Raw genomic sequence first — 14,780 nt, forward strand, 5'->3', positions numbered from 1 at the left:
GACACTATCCTAAGGAAAAATCCGCATGATAGTTTCCAAAGTCAGATTCATCACTTACTTGGCAGCATCCATCTTTTCCCAGCGTGACTCTGGCTATCATGGAAGGTGTGAAGAGGATTTAGATTTTAGATATATTCAAGACATAAAAATGCAATGTTCTGATTAACATGTTTATGGAGATTGATAGATGAGTCATTAACAAAAAATTATATACTTGTGAATTTCATCTCCCTCATGTCAATAGATATAGAGGAAGTATTACTGTGTAACAAATTTAGAAAAGGGAAAACTGTAGCAAAGTTTTATCTACCTGTTGTCATTGATCCAAATATTTCCATCCAAAATTTTCTTTGACACTGTTGAAGTTAAAGATGGTACAAGTGTCCCAGAGGGAGACCAAATGCAAGCCCAGTTACGCCTTAAGAGTAAATTGCCTTAGCTGTGTCAGCACAGTTCACATTTTTGTCTTTAAAGAACTACAACACATTTGTCAGGGCATTGAAAATTGATCTAGCTTAGCAATTTGGCCGCACTAACAAATGTTAGCTTTAAACTTGGCATGCATTAGTATGGCTCCAGGATTCTATTTTGCAGCTTAGGGAATCATTTCAAACTCAGAAAAAAAAAAGAGAGATCACACTTGAAGCAACAACAAATACCATTTTGCTCAGTTCATTTCATAACAACGTCTGCCCAGTCTGTTATACAAGAATCCTGACTGTGACTATTATCGTGTGTCAACAAGGGATATAATAAGTGGAAATCAATATTTGCCTTTATCAGTCAGCCACACAGCATGTATGTCTTGCATTTCTTGTATCACATACTCTTCTGATTACCTAAGTCGGTCCCATTTTGATTTCACAACTTGATGTTTACCCTTGAACAACAGGAAGCAAGTGGATTGATCATATCTAGAAGTCCAAAGAGTTGACACACTAACCAAACTTTCATTACACTAATGTTTAAAATAGAAGGCTAACTTATTTCACAGCAAGAAATACAGCAGGGAGTCAGAACAGTTATTTATGCTTGCAGTTGTCACTTTCTACCTCTGCAGGTAAATTGGTAATGGAAACAAAATTATTTTGGAGAATTTGGTTGACAATCTTGGACAAGAGCAAGATGAGTTAGCTGAGTAATCTTGAGTTACTGTTACTAAGCCATGGTTCCCTGATGCGTGGGATTTCACTCCAGGGCTCAACCTGTGTACTGAGTTGCCCTCATCTTTCATCTGTGTGATCTCTGCTGTTCTTTCAGCCCTTCCTTCATTCTTTCGTTACCACTATTTTTAAATATCTGAGTAGAGGTATTGACAAGTTGCCTACTATATGGTATATTCTCAATAAACATAACTTCCCCCTCCCATCTGCCAGAGATATTTCTAGATTTCATGTTACAGTGAAGCTTCTGGCCCTCAGGGAGCTCATATATGAGGGGAAGGCAAAGGCAAAGGTGAAGGTGCATTCATGACTGAGTAGTATTGTAGTTGGGTCAACACTGTGATGTAGGGACACAGGAGGATCATCCAACTAAGACGGGACTGCTCTAACAGCACTTTTCAAACAAGTACCCTTCTCTGAAGGATGGGTGGATGTACTTTGTAAGGTAACTTTTGGGCAATTTGCATTCCCCACAGTCCTGCAACATTTTCTTCACTTTGCCTTGGATTCACCATTCTCTCTTGTTTCTTCTTCAGCAACTCACCCTTTTTAGCTTCCTTTGCTGTTCCTCTTCATCTCCATGACCTCCCAAAATTGCTGTGACCCCGAGTGTAATTCTAGATGTAGTCTAGGCACTCTAAGTTGTTTCTTCTCCTTAGGTGATCTCACGTAGTCACATGGCTCTAAACAGCATTTCACGATTGCCAGATTTCTATCTCCGTTTCTTAACTACAGACTCATAGATTCAACTGCTGACTTCACTTGTCCACCTAGACTTCTATTAAGTGTCACAATTGTAGAACTACACTGTTGGTATTCTCTCATCTGATTCTATTCATCTTAGTAACATCCTTCCAGATGACCTGCCCCAAAACCAAATTTTAATTTGTTTTGTTTTGTATTTTTCTACTCATGCTCATATCCAGCCCTATGAGTGTATCCTGCCAGATCCAGCATCTGTCAGCTTCTCAGCATCTTCATCACCTAGATTCAAGCCACTAACATCTCTCCTGTATTTTGTAGCCACAGCCCCTTAATTGGTCTCCCTTCATTGCTCTTGTCTCCTTAAGTTTATTCTCAGCATAATGCCCAGAAGGATACTCTTAAAATGTGAGTCAGACTGTGTCACTCCTCTGATTCATTTTCAAAAAGCAGCTCTATAACCCCTTTAAAATGCAAATTAGGTAGTGCAGACCTTTGATCCAATCTGAAGGACTCCTTAGCTCAATAGCAGCAAAATTCCAAATCCTGGCTGTATTAGCATCTCTTGACCTCCTTTCCCACTTCTTCCCCTTGCTCACTTGGCTTCAGCTGCACCAGTCTCATTGCCTTTCCACAACAGATGTCTTGTACTTAAGAGCCATCTCAATCAAGTCTTTGCTCCTGTGTCACCTTCTCAAAGGTGCTTTCCTTTACTATCTTTTTAAAAATTCCATATTACCACACCCCCACAAAATACTGTGAGGAGTAAAGAAAACCATGCCCCTGGCCTCAGTGAATTTAGTTTATCAATGCAGAAAAGTATTGACACTGATTTTTGAATGCAGTGCTGAGAGAGAGTTTTACAGCTAGGTCAATATAGGCAGGTAAGAAAAAGAAGGAAATGCTTCTGTTCCAAGGTGGCAACCCAGCTGTTTAACTACTTGACAGTTCTCTCTTGTCTACTGTTTAAGGAAAAACACATGACTGTCTTTTCTTGTAGACAGAAAAATAATCATTACAGCCCTGGCTGGGGTGGTTCAGTGGATTGAGTGTGGTCACGTGAACCAAAGGGTTGCTGGTTTCATTCCCAGTCAGGGCACATGCCTGGGTTGCAGGCCAGGTCCCCAGTAGGGGGCATGTGGAGTGTGAGAGGCAACCACACATTGATGTTTCTTTCCTCTCTTCATCCATTCCCTTCTCTGTAAAAAATAAATTACACACACACACATGAATAATCATTACAAATATTTAGGTAATGTGATTCTGTATTAAACTCAAATAGTATTTATGATATTTTAAAACATTTCCATTATTGGGAATGATCTACAGGTTTGTTTGTTTTTCTGTTGTTCAGCAGAATGTTACACACACTAAATTGAAATGGATACCTCTTCTCTTACCAGTAATTCTTCTTGTGAACACCAATTGTAGGAGAAGTATTTTAGTTTACAGGAGGATAAATTTCAAACTAACTGACTAATTAACATTTCTGCTATGGTTTGGCAGAGCATTATAAGTAAATGCTTTAGAAAAGAATCTGACAATTTATATCACCTCTTTTCCTGTACTCAAATTATAATTCTTTGGGAGATAATAAAATAAAATGTCTCCCTCCTCTTTTCTGTCAGTTTAAGTTGATGTTGATTTTTATCTTTAAAAGGCTTCACTTCCTCTAGTTTGATGTTTATACTCCTCTCTCTCTCTCTCTCTCTCTCTCTTTCTCTTTTTTTAGCTTAGTGTATCTTATTGCCTCCACCCAAACTTCATGCCTAAGTGTAGGCATTGATTTTGCTTTTTAAAATCATTGCTTCAAATGATTTCTTAATTTAGTATTGATTCAAACAGTGACAATTTGGAAATTTTAAATCTCTACCATAGATTCAGTGTGCCAAAAATTATAGACAGACTTTGTCTAGGCTAGAATAAAACATGAGGTACTTTTACATTGCAAGATTTTGAAGATTCCCATGAAAGTACTTATTTTTTAAAAGAAAATAACTTTATTCTTGAAAGTCCAAAAAGAAATGTTACTTTGAGCTTAAAAAATTTTTTATTAGTGAAAAATGAAATGCCTATTGTATGATGCTAAAAGTTGTACACTTCCATTCCAAAATATTTATGCTAATTTTATATTTTGCCATTTATAGTGTGACTTGAGGTGGAGGTAGAGATTAAAAATCATAACTGGTATATAGGGCTTTAAACAGTGTATTTATTTAGGGAAAAAATAGATAACTGATGATTTGAATATCCTCCAAATATGAAATTATTTCATAAAAACAAAATAGTTTCAAAAATGGTCAAATGGAAATATTTCATTATATTAAATATCTTGAATAACTTTGCATTAAACAATTGACAGCCTTCTCGAACCAAAAACTAGTCTTAGATCTTCTCATTGAATAGTTTTATAAGGATGCATTTCCTTCATAGATTTATTTAAATTTGACATTCTTTATTTACCAGTATAAATTTTTATTGGCTACCTCCTCCACTAGACTCTAAGTTCAGTGTTAAGAGCAGAGAGATGCGAGAGAATCAGCCTTGTAGATCATCTGGGGAAAGATTCTTCCAGGGAAACGGAACAAAAACAAAACCCTGAACCCTGGTGAACCCTCAAGTGAGCCTGATGTTTCTGAGGAATTGCAGGGAGAACAGGGTCATTAGAATGGAAACAGTTAGAGAGAAAGCATGTTAGCAGAACAAGTCAGAGGTTCTGGGACAGAAGTTTTGAAGGTCACCAGAAGGACTTCGGGCGTGGATTTTACTTCAGTGCAGAACTCTGAACAGAGGAACCGCACAATCTGCCATATATATGTAATATATTTAATGTTTTACATCTACCAGTTTGATATGCATTTATTAAGGAGATCTATCAGGAGAGATATATATTTATTTAAAAGGAAACTTCAGCCATGCCCTGACTCTAAATAATATATTGGGTTAGCAAAAAAAGTCCATTTAGATTTTTTCCATAAAATAAAAGACACATTTTTCATTTTCACCAATAACTTTATTGATTTGGATATTTTGAGTATGTTGACTATCTCCCCCATGGTAGAATGTTGATGGTTCTCAATTAATATCTCAGTTTGATTGCTATCAACTTCAACTTGTCTATCCAACCATGGAGCACCATTCAGTGAGAAACCTCCAGCAGGAAAGTTCACAAACCACTTTTAACTCATTTGATCAGTGACAGCACCTTTTCGTACACTGCACAAACCTTTTCTCTGTGTTTCTGTTGTGTTTGTACATTTTTTGAAACAATAAAGCATATTATGCTGAAAATGTTGCTTATTTTCTTCCATCTTCAATATTAAAAAGGCTACACAAAAATCATCAAATTTGATGTTTTTAAAAATATTTCACTTATTTATTTTTAGAGAGAGGGGAAAGGAGAGAGGGAGAGGAGGAAACATCAATGTGTGGTTGCCTCTTGCACATCCCCTATGGGTGACCTGGCCTGCAACCTAGGCATGTTCCCTGACTGGGAATTGAACCAGCAACCCCTTTGTTCACAGGCCAGCACTCTGTCCACTGAGCCACACCAACGAGGGCAATGTTTTTTTTTTGTTTTGTTTTGTTTTTAAATGTACTCTATGACTGCTGTCACAATGTAATCTAACAAAATTATTTGGAATGAATTAAAGACAAACTAAGTGCTACTAGAGCCATCTTATGGGAAAAATTTTTTTTTGGTCAATGCAATATATACTTTCTAAAAGTGTGAATTAGATTTTTCGGTGAGAAATATGTACTTTGCAAGATAGTTTATCTTTTTTTTTTTAAGATTTATTTATTTATTTATTTAGAGAGGGAAGGGAGGGAGGGAGGGAGAAAGGGGGGGAGAGAGAGAGAGAGAGAGAGAGAGAGAGAGAGAGAGAGAGACATCAATGTGCGGTTGCTGGGGGTTATGGCCTGCAACCCAGGAATGTACCCTGGCTGGGAATCGAACCTGGGACACTTTGGTTCCCAGCCCGCGCTCAATCCACTGAGCTACGCCAGCCAGGGCTGCAAGATAGTTTATCTTTATGTAGTTTAGTCTCTATGAATTTTAAGTTCTCTGAGACATTCAGTATATTTATTCTGGAGTCTTAACTACCTAGAACTAAGTCTGTAACAATTTAAGATATCCTCGAGTTGCCTAAATTTTTGTCTAGACAACCAAGAGTAATACACCCCTTTTACTTAAGAAAAGAGTGACAACTACCACCTTCTCCATCTGTCCATACCCCTTCCCCGTACCAAAAAAGTAGCAAACACATACCTTTTAATTTCCAGACAGAGTTTTTAGAATTTTATATCACTTTTGAGTAATAGGAATAAGACAGGTATTTCAAAATATGAATGGATGCAATGGGAGAATTTTTCCCCCACCACTGTGGCCCCCAGAGGACCACAAGACCTCACCTCTGATGTCCCTTGACAGATAACATGAATGAAGAATGCTGTGGCCGTATCCCTTCCCCCATGCTACAGTGGATCAGCAATTGCCTATAGCCTTCTTTGATTCATTTCCAGTAAGTTGCTATGAGTAGGGGAAATTATTAAAGAAAGAAGAAGAAAGTTCTATAGATTCTCCACTCTGCTTATCTTTGTATAGGACAGGAAGGAAGAGAGGAAAAGTAACATACCTAGTGATAGAGAGGATATTCTTTTGCATCTGTTTTTGAGAAGAGAAATTGGCACCTAGCTTTTACTATGTCTTCTTAAGTTTATGAAAGGAAAAGACATATCTAAAATTAGCTGTAGGGAGAGAACAGCTGAAATTATGGATTTGGATAAATAGAAACCATTATAAACTTTTACTACTTTTTTCTATCACTCATTTTATAGAGATTTTTTAGAAAAGTTGAAAAGTGGTGCAATAAACATTCCTCTACCCCTTTTCCTGAATTGACATTTAATTTTTGACACATTTGACTGCCACTTTTCTGTGTATGTTGGTATAAAATATGTTGCTATATTGTTTAACTTCTTGAAAGTAAATTGCTGACTTTATAATACTTAATTCCTAAATCCTTCAGCAAATGTTTTATTAACACAGATATTCTCTTCTGCCATCAACATACATGACATTTAAAATTAAATAAATGTTATATTATATATTTTATAATCCATACAAAAAGTTGCCCAGTTGTCACAATAATGTCCTTTAAAACCTTTGTTTTTCCCTGCAGGACCAATAGCTTTTACTTGCCAGATCTCTTTTGTCTTCTTTAATGTAGAAGCCTTCCTGCATGTAATTTTTCATGAAAATTCCATTTTGTAGAATCCAGGTTATTTTTCCTGTAGAATGTTCCACAGTTGCAATCTTCCTGATTGATTTTTCATAATTAGAGTCAGGTTAAACATATTTGGCATATGATGTAGGAGAAGCTGTATACCTCCCACTGCATCATGAGGCCTCTTACTGAGTTTGATTGCTTTGTTAAAGTTACATTCTACAGTAACATTGAATGTTTTGTAATTAAGAGGAACCTGTATTTTTTAAAAAATGTAACATGCTTAGCCCACCCTTTATTTGGCCCTTAAATAATTGAGTACCATCTGTGTCACAGGCAAAGCTTAAGTCTAATTAGTAATGTAGATAAATAATCAGCAAAATCTGTGTCTTTGAGAAATGTCTTATTGCTGTAGTAGAAGACGATGCAGAAACATGTGGGGAATAGCTTTAACTTGACCTGGAGGGTCAGGGAAAGTGCTGTAGCTGAAGTGACATAACTGCTTCAGCAAAAGAGAGTGGCAGGGTTGAAGTAGCATGAAATAAGGCTAGGTTTTTATGGCTTTACCATGTATGTTTTAGCAGATTTTATTTTTTTTAGTATCAATAACATTCTTATGCTGATTGTTTTTATTTCTGGCTTGTAGCAGAATTTTTAAGGAGAGAAAGCCCTATAGTCTTATATCCAGCTTGGGTCCTTATCCTTACAATTTTTAGGTTTTTAAATAATTTTCATTAAATAAGCATGGCTAAAAATCAGAGAAGGATATGCATCTGTAATTATAGTGAGAAATATTTTGTTAGAAGGAAGTAACCAAGTGTGTGGAGATTTTAAAAAGTAGAGATTGGGTGAAGACTTCAACCCTCAGAAGGGCCCAGCATGTCCAGTAATAATAGGAATAAATACCATTTTTTAATGTTTACTTACACTAACTCATTTCACCTAAAACATCACAACAGATATTGTTATCATGATTTATTTGCCCTATTTGTAATCTGAAGGGCAGTCAGGATACGAACAAAAATCAAGAGACTCCGGATCCTAATTCCTGTCCTTTACGTTATTGCCTGTTGTTCTTCAGCAGGTTGTCTGAACTCCCTGTTCCCAGTATTAATCGGTTAGATAACTGATTAAAATTTTTTCTAATGTATCTCAGGATTATTTTAGGGACTGAATAATAAAATTCTATTAAGAATTATGAAGTTTTCTACAAATATGATTGGTTAAATTCATTGTTTGCCTCACTGTCCTCAAAACCCTTCAGCTCTTGATACTGGAAGGGTTGGGGAAAGGATAACTGTTAAGGCCAAATTAGTTGAGATTTTAATAACCAGTAATCATGGATCTACCTTTATCCAGGTAAGCTTTTCTGAAAAGAGAAATTTAAGATAGTGTTTTGCCTTGTTTTTTAAAGCAAGACTTTTTCTTCACAATGAAAGTATCAAATAATGGATTTATAGCAAAATACCATCATAACTACATATTACTTCACAACTCTCTGAAAGGTTGTTTACATAGCCACTGCAGAATCCCATGATGTCAGCACTTCCAAATTCAATTTTAAATACAATCATAAGTTGATACTAAGCGTACATAAACTTTTTCATTGATTGTGTTGCTTCATAATTAGTGAGGAGAGTTTTAACATTAACTAAAAAGTGAAAAAGTTTTAATTATCTTAACTATAATGGCAGTACTCACCCAATTTACCCATGCTTAATACAGTATAATCAACCAACCAAGCAAACAAAACAAGTATAAAAACCTTTTTCTATCCTAATGTTCTAAAAATATTCACAATTTCTTATACTGTTTTTAGTAATAATTGAATTGTTCTAAGTTGATGTGTTTGCTAACTGTAGTCTATTTGTTTCAGGTCACAAAAATTTGTCTTTTTTAAACTTTGATAGTATTCAGCATTTTGTTTTGTTTTGCTTTGTTTTGTTTTTAATTTTTTCCTGGCCTTTTTCATTCCACTGTGTCTAGTAAATATGGTGCTAAATCTAGAGAACTACTGTACTCTACAAGAATTAGGCTACATTTTTCCAAAATTATATATATAACTTTCTAAGACAGGCAATAAAGTCAACTTACATAAATATGTAAAAAGAATAAGTATTGTTATTTAAAGATCTCCCATGGTCCATTACTTGATAATTTAAAAGTACAGTTCAAGGAAGTTTGGAACCTTTAAGATGCTAATTTTGTAAAGTTTAACGTTGGTCCCTACTTATTGTGTCTAGGCCTGTGAGGTAATAGGTCCCAAGGATTTTATCTGGAAGACCCCCACTCTGTTTGAAATGTAATAAATTTACTCAAGAGGATGGAAAAATGAAAATGTAATAATTATGTCCTTTTTCTTTTGCCTGGAACTGCTTTAGCTAAGAAAACCCAATGAAAATAGAATACTGGAGTAAAAATGGGTTATGTGTCCGTGTGTGTGTGCATGTGTGTATGTATGTTCACATTCTATTTTATTCAGTACCTGACACATGTTAGGCATTAGATGAATATTCTTAGAATCAATTTAGCAAACTTTTATTAGAAATTACCCATTTTGTTTGAGAATCAGCAAGTTTGCTGAATGATTCCTACCAAACTTTAACAAAACCGCTGGGTTTAATTATTGCATTCAAAGGATAGTGAAAAAATATTCACCCATGAAACCTTAGCTGTGCTCAAGAAGCTTAATATAATTGGGTCACACAAGGTAATACAGAAGGATCTGTGGTCCTCCCCACTGAGGGTTAAGTTGTTTAGAGCATGGAGCATGTGGCCAACATTTCAGAGAGGGAACTGAGAAATAGCACGAGAAGATCAAAAGTGTATTTATTATGTAACAAGTCATTATGCACATGTGTTATTATTTCTTAACAGTGCCAATTCATAGTGTTAGGCTTGTAGGAATGGGTCCCCTGCCTTTGAAAAATGGCCACCCACTTTGTATCTATAGGCTCATTCTGGTAGATCAGCAGTTTGTCAATCAGTTCTTTCACATCTGTGAATTCATCATATAGGCTGCCAATGTCCAAAATGTTCATTATTTTTTAATGCTTCCAAGCCTATTGGATGTCAGCACTAGGTAAAATACTACCATGGAAAATGGTTTTAAAACCCTGAGGTAATTTTGCATTATGGAATCTATATTGAATTCCAAAGAAGATACAGTTTTAATAAAGAAATGAAGAAGTCCTATTTAATCTGACTTCTTTTCTGGTTATATTTTGGAAACACTCTTAAATCCCCCAAATAAGTCAGTTATTCTCTGTATGAGTCTTTGTCCTGAACCTGCACAACTTCATATAGCTCAGGTAGAGTTAGTTCATGTTTTTCCTTATAGCCTGTTTGGAGTTCATCACACAGTTTTAAGAAGCATCATATAAATTTCTTTTACTGTAATCTTTTTGTTCATTCTTATCTGTCATACATTTCAAGATTAGAGAAAGAAATTATTGTCTTTTTAAAATTCTTCTTGTATTGCCCTAGCTAGTGTGGTTCAGTGGATTGAGTGCCGGCCTATGAACCAAAGGGTTGCTGGTTCGGTCCCCTTTCAGGGAAAATTCCTGGGTTGTGGGTCAGGTTCCCAGTGGGGTCTCATGTGAGAGGCAACCACACACCTCTCTTTCTCCTTCCCTTCACCTCTCTCTAAATATAAATAAATAAAATATGTTTAAATTTTTTTAAAATAAGATTCTTCTTGCCACATACATTGAAATATAATTTTATAGAAAGCTAATATTTTAATATTTTTCTATGTCCACACAATGATAGCAGTCTTATAGGCCCATGTCTCAAGAGACTGTCTCCTTCCATTTCAAGAAAATTAAAAAGCCTGTTAAGTACTTCTGCACATTTTGAGGAAACTGAAAAGTGACCAAAAAATTTCATTACAAAACCTCATTATCACAGGTAAGCAAATCACATCCATTTTTAGAAGCCTTGTTTGTAAGATGTACAGGACATTGAGTAGGTATGAACTGTTCATTTCATTATATAAGAAATTTATAGGCTGAGTGCAATTTTCTAAAATTTACATTTGCACTGTTTGTTGAATATGCAGGTAGATGAGCAAAGGCTACTTTATAGTGCATCAAGTTATCAAATTTTTTCTTTATGTCTTCTAAAGTTTCATTAAAATCTTTATAGAAAACAAGAAGATGTCTGAAATTCTATTTTAAAAATTAAAATACATAAGAACTAAGCACATTTTTTGTTTGCTATGATTCAATGCATTACTTGATATACTTTAGAAAGCATGATTTTTAGAAAGATCTGCCAGAATCAGCTCCACAGTGTAAGAAGCCAAAGCACTGGTTACAAAAACTTCACCTTTTGTTTACTCACAAGACATTTTAGTTGCATCCTCCGAATTAGGAAAACTGACTTTACTCTGGTGCACAAGGAAACAAAACAATAATGCATGTGTATTCTTCCGGTCTACTCAAGCGTATTCCACAACCATTAATTTCAACTTGGCATTTCTGTCTTTTATGGGAAGATTATAAGAAAAAAAAACCTTCAGATTTTACAAAAACTGGCCTGTCTCATCCTAGACTTGTGAGACTCAGGCTTCCTGTGCACATTCACACAACCTTCACTGTCGTGCAGGGTCTCAGAATCACTTCTGCATGTTTTGTAGTGTGCTGTGTTTTGGTTATCTCTCTAATCAAGTTTTGTATGTCCTTCCATGAGTCCTTAAAAATAAAACACATTCACCTTCTTTTTCAGTGTTATCACCTTATTATACTATATCATTCTCAGTTTCATCGAGCTATTAGAAAATGTGATTACAGTATTCACAGTGTTATAAATTAAAACAGCACAGTATTGATATAAAACACAACAGTTAATGCAAAGTCAAAGAGGAACTCAGGATCACAACAGAGTGGTGCAACAATGAATGATCCATTACTGAGAATGTCCAGTGTAGGCATGACTGCCTACATTAATAGCCAGGGTGAAAAGCAGCAGCAGTCACTAAGAAAGGTGGATAATTGATACTACATCATTTGACACTAAAAATAGTGTTGCTTCCAGCCTCTGTTTTCTCTTATGGATTTTTTTACTTTTCTTTTAAACTTCTACACCCATCTCTGATCTCTGAAATTTGTTCATGTCTTAGAGAGGGCTATCCCAGGATGAAAAATCAAGTGCTGAAACAAAGAGATTCTGAGCAAACCTCAGAGTAGAACCAAAGGCACGGAAACATGAAACAGACTGACCAGATGGGTGGGGGAAGACGGATAATGGGCAGTTGGTGGCCTACCACTAATTCTGTCTCTACTGCATACTAGTTGAATAATCTTGGGGAAATTACTTATTTTCTGTGCTTCTGTTTTTTCAAATGTAAATTGGAAATAATCTCATCATAGTGTTTTGTAGGGTTGTATATGCTAATAAAATAAGTAAGTACTCCTAATAGCATCTGATAATGCAATACCACATCACACCAGTCAGAGTGGCCATCATTAATAAATCAACAAACAACCCAGTGCTGGTGAGGTTCTGGAGAAAAGCAAACCCTAGTGCACTGTTGGTGGGAATGCAGACTGGTGCAGCCACTATGGAAAACAGTATGGAATTTCCTCAGAAAACTAAAAATGAAACTTTTGACCCAGCGATTCCACTGCTGAGAATAAACCCTAAGAATCCCAAGTCACCAACTCAAAAGAACTTGTGCAACCCTATGTTCACAACAGTGCTGTTTACAATAGCCAAATACTGGATATAGCCTAAGTGCCCATCAGTAAATGAGTGGATCAAAAACCTGTGGTACATTTACACAATGGGTTACTAAACACTAGAAAGAAATAAGGAACTCCTACCTTTTGTGACAGCATAGATGTAACTGGAGAATATTATGCTAAGTGAAATAAGCCAGTGGGTGAAAGACAAATGCCATATGATCTCACGTATAAGAGGAATCTAATGAACAAAATTAACTCACCAGCAAAGTAGAACCAAAGGCATGGAAACATGAAACAGACTGACCAGATGGGTGGGGGAAGACGGATAATGGTGGAAAGATGGGAAAATGACTAGTTAAAGAACATGTATGATGTTTAAAAGACTCCAAATACTCCTAAAATCTTTTTCTTACTTTTTGCTTTATCAGTTCATTTCCTACAGAAATTTCTTACTGATCACTAATCATTTTTTGGTTTATCACCTTTAATCTATTTTTTTCTCCTGCCTATATCCATGTATAATTCTCAGCTACTGCAAGACACTAAATATCCACATTTTCTACTATTTTTTTTTTGTTTCCATCATTATGGATATTTCAGATCTGGTTCACCAGATGTGGTGGCAGTCAATTTCTTTAAAAATTCAAAGCTAGTAAAATCTCAATAACTTAGAGTGTACTGTGCTGTGCATCTGATATCAAAGAGATTTGCTGAATAAGTTTTATTAAATCCAGGGGACAACTAGATATGAATGTTTTTATGTGGTTTTACTTTGCTGGTGTTTCTCTCCCAACAGTTCACTCCTGAAAAGATTTAGATTGTGTTTCTGTCAATTTGACATGAATTTGAAAATTGTTGCTTAGTTCTTTTGGTTTATTTACTATAAAAAATTATAAGAAATGCAATTATATTGTTCTTCTTACTGTTATTCAACTTTAACCTTCATCCTGTTCCGAAAAGTAAATCCTAATTTCCTCAGACCATTGAGCTCTTTATTTTCCCAAGAATTTGTGGGGTGACCTTTGTGTCTGAAGACATGGTTCCCAGAACTTAGAGCAATGCTGAGAACTTATTTCACAGAGTTCATACCACAGTTGTCAAAAAATAGGCCTTTTGTAACTTTACTGGCTTCAGTGAAATTCATGATTCAAACCAATGCCTTAATGCTTATGTGATACATTCATAACAAATCAAATGTTCATAGATTTATTAAAAAGAAAAAGAAAACTCACTTTAGCCATATTACAAATACTTCAGAACAAGATATGTTTAAGAAACAATTTAAAAATCATACTATTGTGCTTTAAGAAATTTGACTCAACACTAAAATAATTTTATGCAGATAATAAAACAGGTTCTTGATGATTACTGGTCAAGAGTTAATAATTATTAGAGGGTAATTGTTAGCTGGGAGAGATCCAAGTCAGGGGCCCCTTGGAACTTGTTTCTCGGTTCTTGACTCACTTGCAAGAGAAGGATTCAAGCGAGAGACACGTGTAGAGTGGAAATACGGTAAGATAGCAAGTTTATTTAGGAAACAGGAGGACAAAGCTGCAAGCAGGCACCTGGCTAGTCTAAATGCCCCATGAATAGAGGCCATAAAATTGTTATTAAGTTTGTTAGTTAAGTTTGTTCTATGCACTTGAGCCAGGGCTACAAGCAGGAACTTAGATAATGTAAGTATGCCAACTATTGGGGTTCAGGGGTTATATGCCTTCAGCAGCTTCTAAGTTCTCCCTCTTTCTTTTCCTTTTAAACCTTGAGAATAATGTACAGCTACAAGGACTTTCTTTCTCGGTAAAGGCTCTTTGTCTTAGTGAAATTGTTACTGAGGTTCCCTTTCGCAGCACAGAGTCTCAGGCGCTCCCTTCCTCATGTGCTATCCCTGCTGTGATGTTCGGATCACCTGGCAATCTTATGGGACCAGGCTCAGTACTGCTGAGTTAACTGGTGAGACATGACTTCTTTTGTTTCCGGTCTCCTGCTTTAAGTTCTCTGAT

At 35.7% G+C, this 14,780-nt stretch overlaps 1 protein-coding gene across 13 annotated transcripts in view; it reads left to right on the forward strand.

Moving 5' to 3' along the window:
• ADGRL3 (adhesion G protein-coupled receptor L3) overlaps positions 1–14,780 on the forward strand; it is a 761,150-nt gene that overhangs the window by 654,043 nt on the left and 92,327 nt on the right. The gene's annotated exons all lie outside the window — the stretch shown is intronic.

Source organism: Phyllostomus hastatus, unplaced genomic scaffold, assembly GCF_019186645.2.
Source record: "Phyllostomus hastatus isolate PE091 unplaced genomic scaffold, TTU_PhHast_1.1 phas_contig_196, whole genome shotgun sequence".
NCBI classification, from domain to species: domain Eukaryota; kingdom Metazoa; phylum Chordata; class Mammalia; order Chiroptera; family Phyllostomidae; genus Phyllostomus; species Phyllostomus hastatus.